General features: G+C 45.0%; 1 pseudogene; it reads right to left on the reverse strand.

Annotated features, from left to right (window-relative positions):
* Positions 1-1,974: 1,974 nt before the first annotated feature.
* On the reverse strand, positions 1,975-2,381 carry LOC121930014 (annotated as a pseudogene).
* Positions 2,382-16,013: the final 13,632 nt, after the last annotated feature.

Below are 16,013 nucleotides of genomic sequence, written 5' to 3' on the forward strand. Positions count from 1 at the left end.
AGGGCTGGCTATGCATTGTGCCTCTTGGTTGGCTCTTGTCTGTCCCATCAAACTGTGAAAAGTGTTGATTATCAGGACTCTGGGAATATTAAAATACCACTCATTTTCCCTGCCAAGAGTGTATCCACACTAGATATAATGCAGTTTGATACCACTTTAATTGCTATAGCTCCATCCTATGGAATTCTGAGATTTGTAGTGTTACGAGGTCTTTAACCTTCTCTGCCAAACAGTGTTGGTGTCTCACAAAACTAACACTCCCAAGATTCTGTAAAATGGAGCCATGGTTATTACAGTAGTCCCAAACTGCATTATTTCTACAGTAAAGATGCACCCCAAGATTAAAACATGATCCAACTTGACAGCTGAAGTATGTCCAGAGAAGGGTGCTCAAAAAGGTAACAGGTACATCAGCCAAGCCCTATGAGGAACAGCTTAGTATGTTCAGGTGATTGAGAGGTGACATGATAGCCGTCTTTAAATATCTGAGAAGTTTTCATGTAGACGTTGCAGTAACCTTGTCTTAGGAAATGAACCAATGGACTCAAATAACAAGAAAAGTAATCCCACCTAAACATTAAGAACAACTTCATGACAGTAAGAGCTGTTCAACAGTGGTATAAACTACCTCAGGGACTGTGCAGACAGCTCCGAAGGGGCAGCCTCCAACCAGCTCTTTTACAGCCAGATTGGGGCTGCAGCAACTGCAGCCCTTTTTGCACCCTGAAAAGGGCACAATAGCTTTGGTGCCATGGCTTTACGGTATTCCTTCAATGCTGTGGTGTGGTGTGGTGCACGGTGTCATGCTGCCCTGGAGCAAAACTGGAGCCTGCATCATATGGACACTATGCCCCAACTCTGCCTCCATCCAGGCCTTTAAGGCCAGTCTGCACAGGACCTCAGGTTTTCAAACAGCGGGTGGACGATCATCTGTCAGGAGCGCTTTAGGAGTATGCAGGTTGAGTTTCCCTTATCTGAAATGTCTGGGACCCGAAGTGCTTTGGATCTTAGATTTTTATTTTTATTTTTGGATTTTGGAATGTTTCCATATACATAAAGAGATCTCTTGGAGATGGAATTCCAGTCTGAACATAAAATTTATTTATGTTTAAAATATATCTTATACACATAACCCGAAGGTAATTTTATACACAATATTTCTATTACTTTTGTGCATGAAACAAAGTTTGCACACATTGAACCCCGATTGATAATGTCCAGAACCAATTGAATTCCCCTCCATTTATTATTTTCCTTATTCGTGGTTTGTTTATTAATTTTGTTGTATTGTCGTATTGGTGCTTTCTGCACCGCCATTTGGGACGTCCTCCGGACGTCCCATTTTTAAAAAGGGGTGTCTCTTATAGACGCCCCTGGGCCTAGTACGGACTCTGTCCATACAAGATGGCGCCGACCCTTCTACATGGCCGGCGCCATCTTTGCGTATCGGACGCTGAGCGTCCGTACGCGTCGCGCCGCTTGTGACGTAGCGCGCCATTTTGGAGCTTCTTTTTCAGTCCGCGCGGGAGTCGGGCCGTGTGAAGGCTCCGACTCCCCCGCGGACATACTGGCGGCGGCGGCAGACCGCTGCAAAGCGGCGGTCTGTACCCCGCCATTTTTATGTATTTTTAACCATGTTTTATTGTTTAATTTTATACTTGGGAGGAAGGGTTGGGCCGGGGTCTTGTGGGGCTTGTTGTGTTTATTGATCTCTATTGTATAAACTTTGCTGTTACCCACCTCGATCGTCAAAGCAGAAGAGGCAGGATATCAATAAATAGTTTATTTATATTATTTATAAAACAAAAGTGTCACTGTCTCAGCCATGCATGTGGACAATTTTGGATTTTGTAGTATTTTGGATTGCAGAATTCCAGATAAGGGAAACTCAATATGTATTCCTCCCCCTCCCCCCCCCCCAGTTTTCTAACATTTAGATACTTTTATTAAATACAGTTGTACAAAAACAGCGATTTATTCATTTTCTTCACTGCACAGTCTGGCATTTGGATTGGTGACTTCGATAGCAAGCTGAACTGCTCTCTAAACAATTATCTTCCGATTCTTGGATAAAACATTATGTGCAATTTCTGCACAATAGGACTTGTTCATTATTAGCACCTCAAGTACTTTGACATTGTGTACCCAAAATTTCCTCCAGGACAGAGGAGCAGCATGTGCTTTATCTTCTTATCGTTACCTAACCAATGTTGGGCTTCAAGATTTGGCCCTTCAAACCTTCTGTGAACTCTTTTGTCAATGCCTCTTGGCTTGCGCCAGTTATGCTTGATTTTGACATAGCAATCAGACTGATGAAGAATAAACTTCTTGGTCCTCTTCTTGATGATCTTAGGCTTGATGAGAGGTCTGAGGGCAGGCATAGTTTCCTCAGGAAAATGGCAGTTCCTTTTCCAGCAAGAGCACCCAGAGAAAGAAAGAGCGAAGGAGAAAACTGCAAGGCCTGATGGCATATGACTGGAGGGTCCTGGCAGATCAAAGCAGCAGGTGGGTCTGATGAAAGAAAGTCATAGAATCATAGAATTATAGAATTGCAGAGTTGGAAGAGACCACAGGGGCCATCCAGTCCAACCCCCTGCCATGCAGGAAATCCAAATCGAAGTATCCCCGACAGATGGCCATCCAGCCTATGCTTAAAGACCTCCAAGGAGGGAGACTCCACTACACCCCGAGGAAGGAGTTTGTTCCACTGTCGAACAGCCCTTACTGTCAGGAAGTTCCTCCTAATGTTGAGGTGGGCCCATGACGCATGGGCAGAAAGTATGTGCTCAGCATGTACTAGTGTTAGAAAGGGGCGTCCTTTCTGGATGGCCCTAACCCTAGTACGTGCCGAGCACGTACAAAATGGCGGCGCCCTATACACATGGGTGCCTCCATCTTGACGTCGCAGACGCTTAGCATCCGCACATCGTGCGGCAGAAATGACGCCGCGAATGCACCATTGGCGCTTTACGGCATCATTTCTGCAGCGCAAAAAGAAGCCGCTTTTTGCGACTTCTTTTTCGGCCGGCGGGAAGCCTCACCGTTTAGAGGCTGAGACTTCCCGGTGGCGGAAGTGGAGGCACCGGAAGACCACCCTTTTTGAGCAGTCTGTAAAGCGCCATGGAATCTCTTTTCCTGAAGCTTGCATCCATTGCTCCGGGTCCTAGTCTCTGGAGCAGCAGAAAACAAGCTTGCTCCCTCCTCAATATGACATCCCTTCAAATATTTAAACAAGGCTATGATATCACCTCTTAATCTTCTTTTCTCCAGGCTAAACATCCCCAGTTCCCTAAGTCGTTCCTCATAGGGCATGGTTTCCAGATCCTTCACCATTTTAGTCGCCCTCCTTTGGACATGCTCCAGTTTCTCAACATCCTTTTTAAATTGTGGTGCCCAGAACTGGACACAATATTCCAGGTGGGGCCTGATCAAAGCAGAATACAGTGGCACTATTACTTCTCTTGATCTAGACCCTATACTTTTATTGATGCAGCCTGAAATTGCATTAGACTTTTTAGCTGCCGCATCGCACTGTTGACTCATGTTCAACTTGTGGTCTACTTGGACTCCCAGATCCCTTTCACATGTAGTTTCATTCAGCCAGGAGTTCCCCATCCTATATCTGTGCATTTTATTTTTCCGCCCTAAGTGCAGTACCTCACATTTCTCTGTGTTGAATTTCATTTTGTTAGCTTTGGCCCAGCTTTCTAGTCTAGTCCTTCAAGGAAGCCCCGTCACTTGTTCCACCCTCCTGAGTGAAACTAAAATAGAATAAAGCTATATAGGCCTGATTTAAATGGGCCTTTGCACCGCCACTGTCATGTGGTAGGTGTTCGTCGAGGACGTAGCATCCATACCGGCCTCACCTCTAGCACGTGACTGGGGCATCAAAATGGCGGCGCCCTGTACACACAGGCACTGCCATTTTGACATGACGGACACATAGCGTCCGCACGCCCTGGCACCTTTGTGACGCCATAAGTGCGCCTTTGGCGCCTTGTGGCATCACAAAGGCACCATCAGAAGAACCCGCTTTTTGCAGGTTGTTTTTGTTCCGCGACAGAGCTGCACAGTTTGTCCACTGCAGCTCCCTCACAGAGCAAACCAGGGCAGCGAGAGACCACCCTTTTGGGGTGGTCTGTATACCGCCATAATTTCACTTTCGGAAAACGGCATGTTAAAATATTTCCTCAGTATGTATTCCTGTGTGGCAGGAGACTGGACTAGATTATTGTTGTAGTCATCAAATTATAGATGTGGAAGCGACCAGAAGGGCCATCTAGTGCAATCTTCCTACCATTCAATGATCCACAACTAAAGCACCCACAACAGATGGCTGTCCAACCTCTGGTTAAAAGCCTCTGATGAAAGAAAGTCCACTACCCTTCAAAGAAGTATGTTTCACGCTGTTGATAAAGTCTCCTCCAACTTTGTATTTCTGTGACTTTATGACTTATAACTGGGGACCTTATCGCACACAGAAACGTAAACGTTCTAGGGACAGGAGGAGGACTCTCGTGTGCAGATACTAAGTGAGATGTGTCGTTTGGAATAACATGATAAGACATGATTCACTAGAAAAAGACAATAATTTCTTGGCATTTGGAGGGCGTTAGGGAAAAAAAACCACATTACAGGTAGATACAGTCGCCAGGTCTGTTGATAACAGCTTAATTGGACATCTTCATTCATCCCAGTTGCTATAAACCACTTGCCTTTAAATTTGCAGAAGTGAGTGGAAAAAATTTCTGAGACCTGCAGTGAGTTGGCGGGAACTTCACAACTCATCAGTGAATGTGATTCTAGTTGGAACTCCTTACAGCATTCATCGTTATGTTGTCTTTTGGGTTTTTCAGCTTCTCAGTTTGTACCTTCCCAAGTTTGCTAGATGAGTGGTGTGCTAGGAACATTGACAAACGTACTTCTTTAATTATGGACCACTGACAAGTGTCCAAATGGTGATACTGACTTGTCTGGGATGCGTTCATCAGTCAAATTAGAACTTACCATTTAGTGCTTTGGTTTAACCATCCTTTTGCAGGCATATTTTTTCCCGATATCGCTTCTTTCCAGCCCCCACTATGTTAAATTAATTACCGAACCTTTCAGGCCATTAGGAAGATTGATTTGCAGAACTGATTGTTTGTTGTTGATCTTGACTGCTTGTAACTGAAAGGTGGCTGCATGGCTCTCCTGGGGGAGAATTATGCAGTGCAGCTGGTCCAGCAATGTAGTGCAAGGTTTATTTTTAAACTTTGTCTTAAGCTAAACAAGTAATCCAATTCAAATGTTTTTTCTTACCTTTAAATTCACTTCCCACCCCCACTAGTCTCTCATGTAGATCAGCCATGTGTGTGTAAGGGCTTTAGGAGAGGCCCTGTGGGGACTGGAGACTGAATTGGACTGCGAAAACGGAGAAATGTTCAACTACCGGAGCCACTCTGAGGTGAATAAAACTTCTTGCAAGCTTCACCCGAATGCTGGCCTTCCATACCAGCTTCAACTCATCCCGGATTCGCCCCTTTTCACTTGGGCCCCACTCTTGGAAACCTTCTTCCCCCACAGCAAGTAGCCATCTTCTTTAACCAGCCTTCAAAAACCGGGAATGAAAACCATTTCCTGTTCAGAGAGCCTTTCCTGGCATTGCATAATTTTCGATTATATTTGGATGTCCTTTTGGTGCCTGTTTATCAAACCTTTTCCTGTATTGCTATGTCACTGTTATATGTATTATCCTACTGAGAGTACAGTTTGCGTACCTCGGGATACGGAAATACCCGGTACTACTTTTCGGGATACGAAAAAATCACATAGGGAAATTATTGTTTCGGGTTACGAAGTTTTTTTCGGGTTACGAAAAAAAATTTGGTGCTTTTTTCGCTTTTTTCGCACGGATCGCGGCTTTCCCCATTAGCGCCTATGGCAATTCGGCTTAGAAGGCTTTTCGGTTAGAAAGCGTCCGCGTTACGATATTAATTTCTTAACCCGCGGCACACTGTAGTATGTTTCTGGAAGAAGACTAACCATCCATATCGAAGCCAGCCCTTCCCTCCAGTCCATTGCCTTGGTCCAGGCCTTGGAGGTAGAGAGGAAAACGCTGGATCTCTTACCTTTTCCCTCCACCATTCCCCTTCTCCTTCTGTGTCCTTGCCTTTTAGATGTAAGCCCGAGTGCAGGGGAAACCGTCTTCTAAATAAAAAAGATTGTAAACTGTACAGCGCTGTGAAAATTTACAGCGCTTTATAAATAAAGGTATTAAATCTAATTTAATAACTCCCCCCCTCCATATGTTGCAGACAATTGTTTTTTTGCACTTCTTTTCTTGGCCTTTCCAACCAAAAAGAAAAGGCAGGCGCAGTAACGCATATTTAGCTGCAGCCAAGTCCCAAAACAGTTTTTAAAGCAGCATCCAGTTTGGAAACCTGCCTTTTCTTGCTGCTTCTCCCCCACTGTCAATTGTAACATTCTTCCCTCCACCCTTCAATTTCAGATCGCCCAAACTCGTTCAATTTCTCAAAAATGGTAAAAACTAGCATGTCCATCATCTGGGGCTATTACCCTCTCTGCCCCTACCAAAGTCCTGAGGGACTTATTAACTGTGGATAACGTGAGAAGAAGGCTATGCCCTCTCTGACCCAGCAAAGAAAAGATTGAAAACTTCCTTTACTCACTAGGAGAAATGTGGAAAGCTGTGGTGATTCCTCTTTGCCCAGTAAAGAAGGGTTGAGAGTTTCTATCACCGGAAGAAGAAAAGTGAGGAAGCCTAGTACCCACTCTCCATCCTGCTGAAAGGACTGAGAGTCCTCCCTCACCAGGGAAAAGCTTCTCCCTTTGCACTCAATGACCTTGGGAGCAGCAATTGAGCAGCTGGTCTGAGAGTGACTGAGAAGCCTCTTCACTTGTGCCCGAGTTGACAGCAAAGTCTGAATTGGGTTTTACAAGGCCTTCTTCAGTCACTGCTTTCAACCTACTGCTGCTTGCTGCCTCCTTTGTTATCCAAGAACCCTGGGGAGCAGCAACTGATCAGCCAGCCATCCTTCTTTCCCACTCAGGTCTGATCAATCATGTTGCTGTATTTGCATATAAAAGCGCGAGATGGAGCCAGTTGGCAAACTTGTGAGTGATGAAGTAGATGCTGCTACTGGTGGCTGCTTACACACATTGGGAGCAGTGGCTAGCAGTGAGGACAGGGCCCCTGGTCTCCTCATTTTGGGCTAGGAATTGGGGGTACTAAGTTATTACCTACGAGGAAAACCCGCAGTTAATCCAAAATGTTTTGGGGGACCACGGAGATCTACACGGCCACCTGGGAGTCTATGCAAGTTGCAACATCCGTTCAAGTACGCCTTTCAAATGGTTCTCTCCTAGTTGAGTTGGAGATGAGTGGGATGAGGATTGCCACTAAGTGACAGCCTAAGAGGTGGCGATTGCCACTTGCTCCCCAAAACAGCTGCCTTTGTTGCAGGTGTAGCATTCAACCGTGCTCCCCTTAAACATGTTAAGCAGATAACGTGCGTGGGGTTGGCGTTAGTGGGAAGCGACAAGAGAGGGCCCTAGTTTTTAAATTTTTAAATTTTAAATCTCAAAAAATGTCCTTTTGTAAAACAAAACTTTCCAAACAACAAATTTGGCCCAAATTTTCATTTTCAGTATATGAAACTATTGTCTATGTTTATGTCTATGTCTTCACATAGCCCATGCATTATGATACTGTAATTAAAGGTTATAATTTAATTTCGCTAGTGTTATGTCAAAAACTATTCCCATTGCATTCGTTGATATCTGGGAATTCTGTTTATGAATAACATTAGTACCAAAAAACATTAACTAAGGATTTGTATGTGTATATAGGGAAGGAGGCCCCAATGGCGGAAGGGTGCCACCATGAGATCCCGCTCTTTTCATTATAGGAGAAGCCGGATAGAAATTTATGATTATGATTATGATTATGAGAGTTACCCCTGGGTGATACCAACTCTCGTGTGCCACTGGCTGGAGGTGTTCACACAGACCTTTCCTCTTGCCTGGATCGCAAAACTACAAAAAATTGGAGAATTTGCAACTTCTCATCTCCCATTGGAGATGCCCCATGAAAAACTGGCGAGTAGGGCTACGTTCTTGAACTCTAGCATCTCTCTTTCTACATTTGGCTATTTCCTGTAAATACAGTCCAGGCCACCACTAATCCTCAAATCAGAACAATTTGAATTGACATTTTCCTTTTATTTGCAAAGCAATTGTGTCCTTAAAAAGAAAGGAAAAAAAATCCCCAAACCTAGAACTATTTAGGCACCAACGGCATGGGAAAGTACCTCATCCTTCACTAATGTAGCATATCCTGGGGAAACTTGCTTAATAGGATTTAACCAGTCTGTTGACCCAAAAAGAGGCCATGGCATTTGCATCCCAGGCGGGGGAAAAAACACACACAATTGCTCATCTCCTATCTTTCCCTTTGTACAAAAGCTGACAGACATTGGCGGACTCTGTCAACAGGCAGACAGAGAGGATGTGAATGCGTTCTCCAATTAGCATTTGCTTGAAATGGTTGTCCAGCCTTCCCTTCCCTCTGCCAGCGAGGCATTGACATGGCTCAGCAATGATCCACATGGGGGAAAACCATTCCTGGCTTTCTGCTACAAGGAAACTTGATTGGTTTACAGGGCGGTATGGAGCATGAGGCTGATTAAAACTCTTGCCAGGGTCCCCCCCCCCTCTCTCTCTCTCTTTTCATTTCGGTTGTCCTGGGCAGGGCCTAATTGAATCTAGGTCCCAAACTTAGGTTTCTGTGCCTATTGCAGTTATAGCATTTTCATACCCTTCGGATTGCCTCCTATAGAAGCCGTTGGATATATAGGTTGGTGAGGTCTTATAATTTTCACTGGAGAGCATAAGTGAACTTTTTGCATGCTTCTGCTAGGAAGTTTGGAACAGTACCATCTGGTCATTAAGACTCAACACAAACTTTCATTTCATCTACTTAGTTCCATCCTACAGAAGTGAGTTTTGTGAGTCTTAGAATCGGCTTTGCTTACAGGGTTATCACCTCCGAATTATCTTATGGTACAGTCCTAGGAAGTATGTAGAATTATCTGTGTTAACTGCGTGTTAGCATTATTGGGCTAACCAGAAGGTGCAAACAAAAACAACTAGCTTTCCAAAACCATGACTTCTTTATTTGCAAAGATGTAGAAAAAAACTAATGCCGAGGAAAACAGACGCTGTGGAGGTCATTAGCCTGCAGCTCTGCATCTTGTTGATCTATGGATTTTTCGGCAGAATCTGTTCATGCAGCGAAGCTCAATTCCAACTTTTGCCTTAACCCCAAAAAGCGAAGTAGGGAACAACACACACAACAATGTCTTGTAACAGACAGCAGTACAACTTCACTTTCTCTATGCAGCTCTAAATCTCTTCCCGTGAGGCTGTTCTGATCTAGGCCAGTGAACCCGAAGCCCTAATTGGCGATGTTCAATGATTTCCCAGAGATTACTCTGCCGCTCTGTCAAGTCTGAAATTACTTTAGGTATACTAACGAAAACGGCAATTAGACAAACTAATTTAGATAGCTTTACATTCTTGAAAAGGCAATTCCCCAAATAAGTTTTTTTGAAGAATATTCTGCTTGCTTTAGGTTAGGATTTTTTGCTTAGGATGAGGGGTGATGTGTGTGTGTGTGTGTGTGTGTGTGTATACATGCTCTCCAGTTACCCTATGTTGACTTATTGGCAACCCATGATTGGGTTTTCTTAGCCAAAAAATTAATCAGAAAATGATTTTGACCTATTACTTGCTCTGAAATGTAGCCTTTAGCACCTGGATCCTTGGCGGTCCCCAGCAAGTCTAACAGTTTTCAAACTGGTCAGACAGGATGGGTGCCTTTAGAGTTTAGGTCTGACTACAAACCAGTTTAGCGCATCTTCAAATCTGAAAAAGGGTAGAATAAACCTGAGTTGACATTCAACCAAAATCATAATCCAAAAAACACATGACGATTGCCATTATTAGCCAACCAGAAGACACAGAAAAGTTCTTCCTAATGTTGAGGTAGAATCTCTTTCTGTGTTTTGACTCTATGCTCGTGCCTATGGTTTGTGCGTGTCTATATGCCAGAGAAAATATTGCAATATAACCCAGTCAGAAATGGAAAACTCAGCGATATCCAGAGGAAGCTCAGTACTTATAGTGAACAGGTTTCTCGCCTCTTGAGTTCATATATCCCTTTACATTTTGCATGATCTGTCTCTTCAAGATAAGGCTTGTCTGCCCGCCGGATTCTCCATGGGCAGCCTGGAATACCTGGCCCTACAGTTCCCTCGATCTCACCCCTGTTACCTGGCCCTTCATTTCTGATTATACCGTTGTCTTCCATGGCAGTCCTGACTGAGCCTCCTGGGGTGTCCTTTGATGTCACCATTGCTTGCTTCTGGGTCAGAATTAAGGTGTCAGTTGATGGTCACGTGGCTAAGCACCTTTTCTTGACCTCAGATTTAGTGACTTTCAGTGATGGTGGAAAGCCAGGCGATCACGCAGGGACACCCATGCAGACAGCAAAATCGTGGCATGGGGACAGAGGGCCTAGGGATCTTCCTGGAGATCTGGAGTAAACAAGTAACTTTTAATAAAATGACTTTAAGGTGCTGTACCTGATTCTGATGTGGAAAAGAAAATGCCACATGTCATCTGGACTGCTCACCCAGAACTCGAGTTTGGGCCATTGCATCATCAACAGGACAATGCCAGGAAAGGGAACGGTGGCTTTTAGCCATGAAGGAACAAGGCCCTTTCGAATGGAGCTAAGTAAAAATTTATGGAATAGGCAGCAAGTCAATAATTATAATGTAGAATATTTTTGTTAGCACATGGAGGGATATACTGTATATTACTACCAGCGACCAGTCTTTCTTATGCAGCTTGCCTGTCTCTCTACAGAAATCCGTGGGTGTGTTGTAGTAAGTTTGCTGACAGAGCCTCCTCTTCATCTGCTTTGTTTAATTTACACTGCCTTCTACAAAGTCACTCAAGGCAGTGTAGAGCAAGGAACCCCCCCCTCATCAAAATCAACAAAAATAATTAAGAAAAACTATGGAGTTTACACAGTGTTTCTAAAAAATGTGAACACAAAAGTCAAACCAGTGCCTTGTGTTGCCAAAGGAATATTTGTTATGTGGGGACATTCAGAAATATTTAATATCTCCCAACTAGAATGTAATTTGACTGTTAATTTTGTTCTGAAATGAAACAACTATTTTAGCAATTTTAATTCCCTCTTGGACCAAAAAAGTCTTGGAAAACTGCATCGTTTTCAAACTCCATTGCCAGTTCAGGACCTTGTGTATAAACTGACCTCATGTTAACTTGAGGGCAGGTTTTTTTAACGGTCAAAAGTCAGGGTTTTGATATGACTTGTGGATAGTTTCACGTGTATAAAAGTAAAACTTATTCTCAAAAAGATTGTTAAAGGGCGAATACACCCCTTCCTCCCCTCCCTCCTTCTCCCCTTCTCCGGACCTCTGCCAACATTTTAACTCACTACCAGTGTTGGGAAGGGCAAACGAAGTGGATTTAAATGTGGGGGGGGGGTGTTTGGAAGGGAGAGAAGCCTTTTAAAATTGGACCGGGAAAGAAATAATTATTTCTGTCTCTTGTCCTCTCTCTGTCCTCTCTCTTACCTGGCATATCCATTTCAAAAATCATTGCTGAGGCACCACAGGGGTGATGTTTCTTTCTCAGGACTTTTCTACAAACTGTCATTTACTGTAACTGACCCATATATAAACTCGACCCAGGATTTTTAGGGGTTCAATTTTTGGGCATAATTATAAACGTCTTGACTCTTACTTGAGTTAATACTCATCGCTACTTTTCTACAAAAATTGCATAGATTTGTGAGTATTTTTATTGGTCAGAACAAACTGTGTTTTTCTGTGCCAGGAAAATACATACACGTAGAAAAATTACAGAAACCTGCAAAAATTTCACATATGTGTTTTGTGCAGGAAAAACTCAGATTCCCCCACCCCCATGCCCCTGCCCAACTCCCATGGCGAGTTACACTGGCATAAGGTTTATGCTACAATCCACAGTTCTCAGTGGTAGATTAGGCCTCTATATATACCCTCTCACTGTTGCAATTTTTGGTTTGTGATGGCACCCAGTTAACCTTTTGCCATCTCTCTTTTTTTTAAAGCTGCTTTTAAAATGTCCCTGTTTCATTCTCACCTCCAACTTTCCCCCTTCATCCTTGGCTTACTTATATTGTTGCACAATTGTATTCAAAGTAGTTTGCACTCAGTTTAAATCAGCAAGAGGAAAGGAAGAGTGGAGAAGAATCTTGCCCTTTCCATCAGTTCAGACAAAAGCAAACTGCTGCAGCCTCTCCTTGTTTGCTCCTTTCCCCTCATTAATCACAGGGGAAGCTGCAAAAATTTGCTTTTGCTGTCTTGAAGAGAATAGTTCACTCCTTTGGATTCCATTTCACCGTCTGTTACCCATGGCATGTATGCACAACATTTCACAGATGAAAACTGGACACCATCGTGTGCCAAGCAAATTTAAGTGTGGTAAATGATGTGCAAAAGTTTGGAATGAGGAATCAAGAGAGGAGAGAGAGCAAGGGGAGGCCGCCGTGGAAGTTTGCTTTTGCCTTAGCCTATTGTGAAGGGCAAGACTTCATTCTTTCCTCTTCTATCCCCATCTGCTCGGTTAGGCCCGTTATCAGATGGGCATTAAAATACATCCTGGGGATGTACTAGGTTAGGGAAAGTGCGTGCCTTGCCCGCACCTAACCCTAGTATGTCCCCAGGACATACAAAATGGTGTGCAGCCTCTATACACCTTGGGGCCCACCATTATGACATAACGGAACGATCACGGCCGACGTCTGCCAACAGACGACGTCTTTGCGCACATGAGGCGCATAGAGCGCCCTTTCCACGGCGCTAGAAGGAGCTCTGAAACGGAGCTCCTCCAGATTTCCGTCACTGGTGCAGCCTCCTCCCTGCCGCCGTCGGTGTCCTTGGGGCATTGAAGCCCCACGGATACCCCTTTCCAGGCCGTGGGGAGGAATCGGCCTTTTGCCGCTTACCCTGCGGCCTGGAAAGCAGCGGATCAGGCTCTGCGGCTGCTGTTCTCGGCAGCTGAGGCCCCAATTCGGCGGGGAAGGAAGGACGCCTACAGGCTGCCCCCAAAGGGGCGGTCTGTAACCACGCCTCTATTGATTGCACTTTGAACTTCAGTTTGCATCAACTGGAGTAAGTTGAGGGAACGTGGAAAAGTGGGGAGAGAAACTGGGACTTTAAAAGCAACTAACAGTTTAAAAAGCACATAAGAAAGTGAGACTGTCAGTGCCAAAATCCGGACTGTTGCACGGGTATGCATTGACTATGCTTGATGGAGTTAGACTGAAGATGTAGTCCAAAGCACTTGGAGAATCAGCATTTCCATACCTCTGAGCTATGAAAGAGATGAAAAAAAATTGTCATAGGAAATTATAGGGACTGTATGGGTGTGGCCTGGATAGGGCACAAGAGGCCCTTAGCAACCTCTACAAACTACAATTTGGTTTCATGAAGGATGAGACATTACAAGAATCAAGAAAAAAAAGGAGGGATTTGCAGAGTCAGTATAAACTCAGAGGCCATGTTGACAGCTTCCACTGGCCTCTTCCAGCTCAGATTTCAGTTTGAGGATTCCCTATTTTAATGTATTCCAACACTCTCAGCTTTGTTTGTGAAATGCCAAAAGGACAGGACTTCTAACTTGATATGCTACTATTCCACATCCAAGCAGCTTGGGACCAAATTCATCTCTACATTTGAGAAGAAATAACCCAGATGTTTTGTTACTGTGCTTGCTCTCGTTCACCTGTTTCTCCTGAGTTTTCTGCATAGTTCAAATTAATAATTGGTTTTCCTGCCAACTTGGGCTTCAACCAGTTCTGGCACTTTGTATAATGGGAAAGGATATTTATTGCATTTTAAATGTCCAGATAAAAGCCCAAATGCAACACTAAGATTAATGACATCTTAATGTTCCAATATGGTTCCGTTTCTACGCTCTAAAAAATAGCTCCTCTTCTCTGTTGCAAATCAATATCAGCTCCTTGCTAAAACAGTTCTATTTTCTGACATTTCTTCAAAATATTTCCCTTGAATTGCAACATGGTTGTCATACCATTATATTATAAACCATATACCAATCTCCAAGTATGCCTAACTATGCACTTGCCTCATTGTCGAAGTTTGGTGCTGCCACGCAGACATTAGAGGAGCTGGTATATTTATTCTGCTGTAGATGCTTCTCTTCCTTCTCACCTAATAAATACCCATCAACTAATTTATGCCCTCATTCAACACTGATTTATTCAGCTTGTTACTGCTGAGCAATAAAACATATATATGACCACAGAGGATTCACACAAATTCAATCTAGACAATAGAAAAGAAATAGAAAATAGTCAAAGATTTCTCATACCTTGGATCATCATTGACCAGGAACAGAGATTTCAGTCAAGAAATCAGAATAGATTAGGACTTGGGAAGGGCAGCTATATGAAAGAACTTGATAAAACACCTAACATGCACAAAGGTATAAAACTGAATACTAAAGTGACGGATAGTCTAAGCCATTGTTTTTTCCATCACCATGTATGGATGCAAAAGCTGGAAAGTGAAAAAGCAGATAGAAATAAGAAAATCAACTCATCTGGGTGTGCTACTGGAGATGGGTGTAATCTACCATCGCTACTAATAATAATAATCATATAATAATTAATAATTCATAATATATGGGTGCTGAAGATACCACAATGGATAGCCAAAAAGACAAACAATGGGCCCTTGAACAGATCATGCCAGATATCTCCCTAGGAAGCCAAGATGGCTGCATCATGAGAAAGATGCTACTCACACAAGAAAAGACAATAATGCTTGGAAAGGTTAGAGGGTAGCAGAAAGAGGGGAAGGTCCGCACAGTAGCGGGATAGATACAAGTAGTGATTCGATTTTTTTTTTGGTTGTTCGGGTGGTTGTGGGGTGTTGGTTGTTGGGGTGTGTTGATCCACCTCTTCACATACAAAAAACCTTTGGGGGGTTGGGGCTGTTGTGTGGGTGTGTGGTTGTTTCGGTGGGGTGGGTGGGTGTGGGGGGGGGGGGTGGGTGCGGTGGGGGGTGGGTGGGGGTTGTTGGGTTGGTGTGGCGTGGGGTGGTGGGTTGGGGTGGGGTGGGTGGGGGGTTGGGGGGGGGTGTTTTGGGGGGGTTGTGTGTTGGGGCGGCTGGTTTTGTTGGCTTTGGGGGGTGGGTGGTGTGGGGTGTGGGGTTGGGGTTTGGGGGTGGTGGGGGGGGGGTTGTGGGGTGTGTTGGGGGTGGGGGTGTGTGGGGGGCGGGTTGGGGGGTGTGGTGTTGGGGGGTGGGGGGTGGTGTGTGGTTGGTGTGGGTGGTGGGGCTGGTTTGGGTTGTTGTGGGGTGGTGGGGGTGGTGGGTTGGGGGGGGGGGGGTGGTTTGGGGTGGGGGGGCTGGGGGGGCGGTTTGTTGGGGGTTGTGTTGGGTTGTGGTGGTTGGGGTGGCGGGTTGTGGGCTGGGGTGGGGGGGGGGTTGGGGGGTGGTGTGGGGTGGGCGGTGTGGGGCTGGGGGGGGGGGGGGTGTGGTGTGGTGGGGGGGTTTGGGGGGGGGTGGGGGGTGTTTGGGTGTGGTGGGGTGGGTTGGGTGTGGGGTGTTTTGGGGTTGGGGGGTGGTTGGTTGGGGGGGGTGGTGGGGGGGGGGGGTTGGGGTGGGTCTCCTCCACGCAAAAGTCCTCCAGAGGCCCCGTTTCCGTCCCCCGTCGCGCCCCCGTCACGTCCAGTCCTGACGGGCGTGATTTTTGCCTGAGGATACCTACGTCAGCAAAAAATGGCGCTTGTCAGGACCTCTGGACGTGAACGGTGCGCGACGGGGGACGGACACGGGGTCTTCTTGCGGACTTTTGCGTGTGCGATATTACTAAAATCATTTTTTGGTGGGGTGGTCGCCGCCATG

Source organism: Sceloporus undulatus, chromosome 4 (assembly GCF_019175285.1).
Source record: "Sceloporus undulatus isolate JIND9_A2432 ecotype Alabama chromosome 4, SceUnd_v1.1, whole genome shotgun sequence".
Lineage (NCBI taxonomy): Eukaryota > Metazoa > Chordata > Lepidosauria > Squamata > Phrynosomatidae > Sceloporus > Sceloporus undulatus.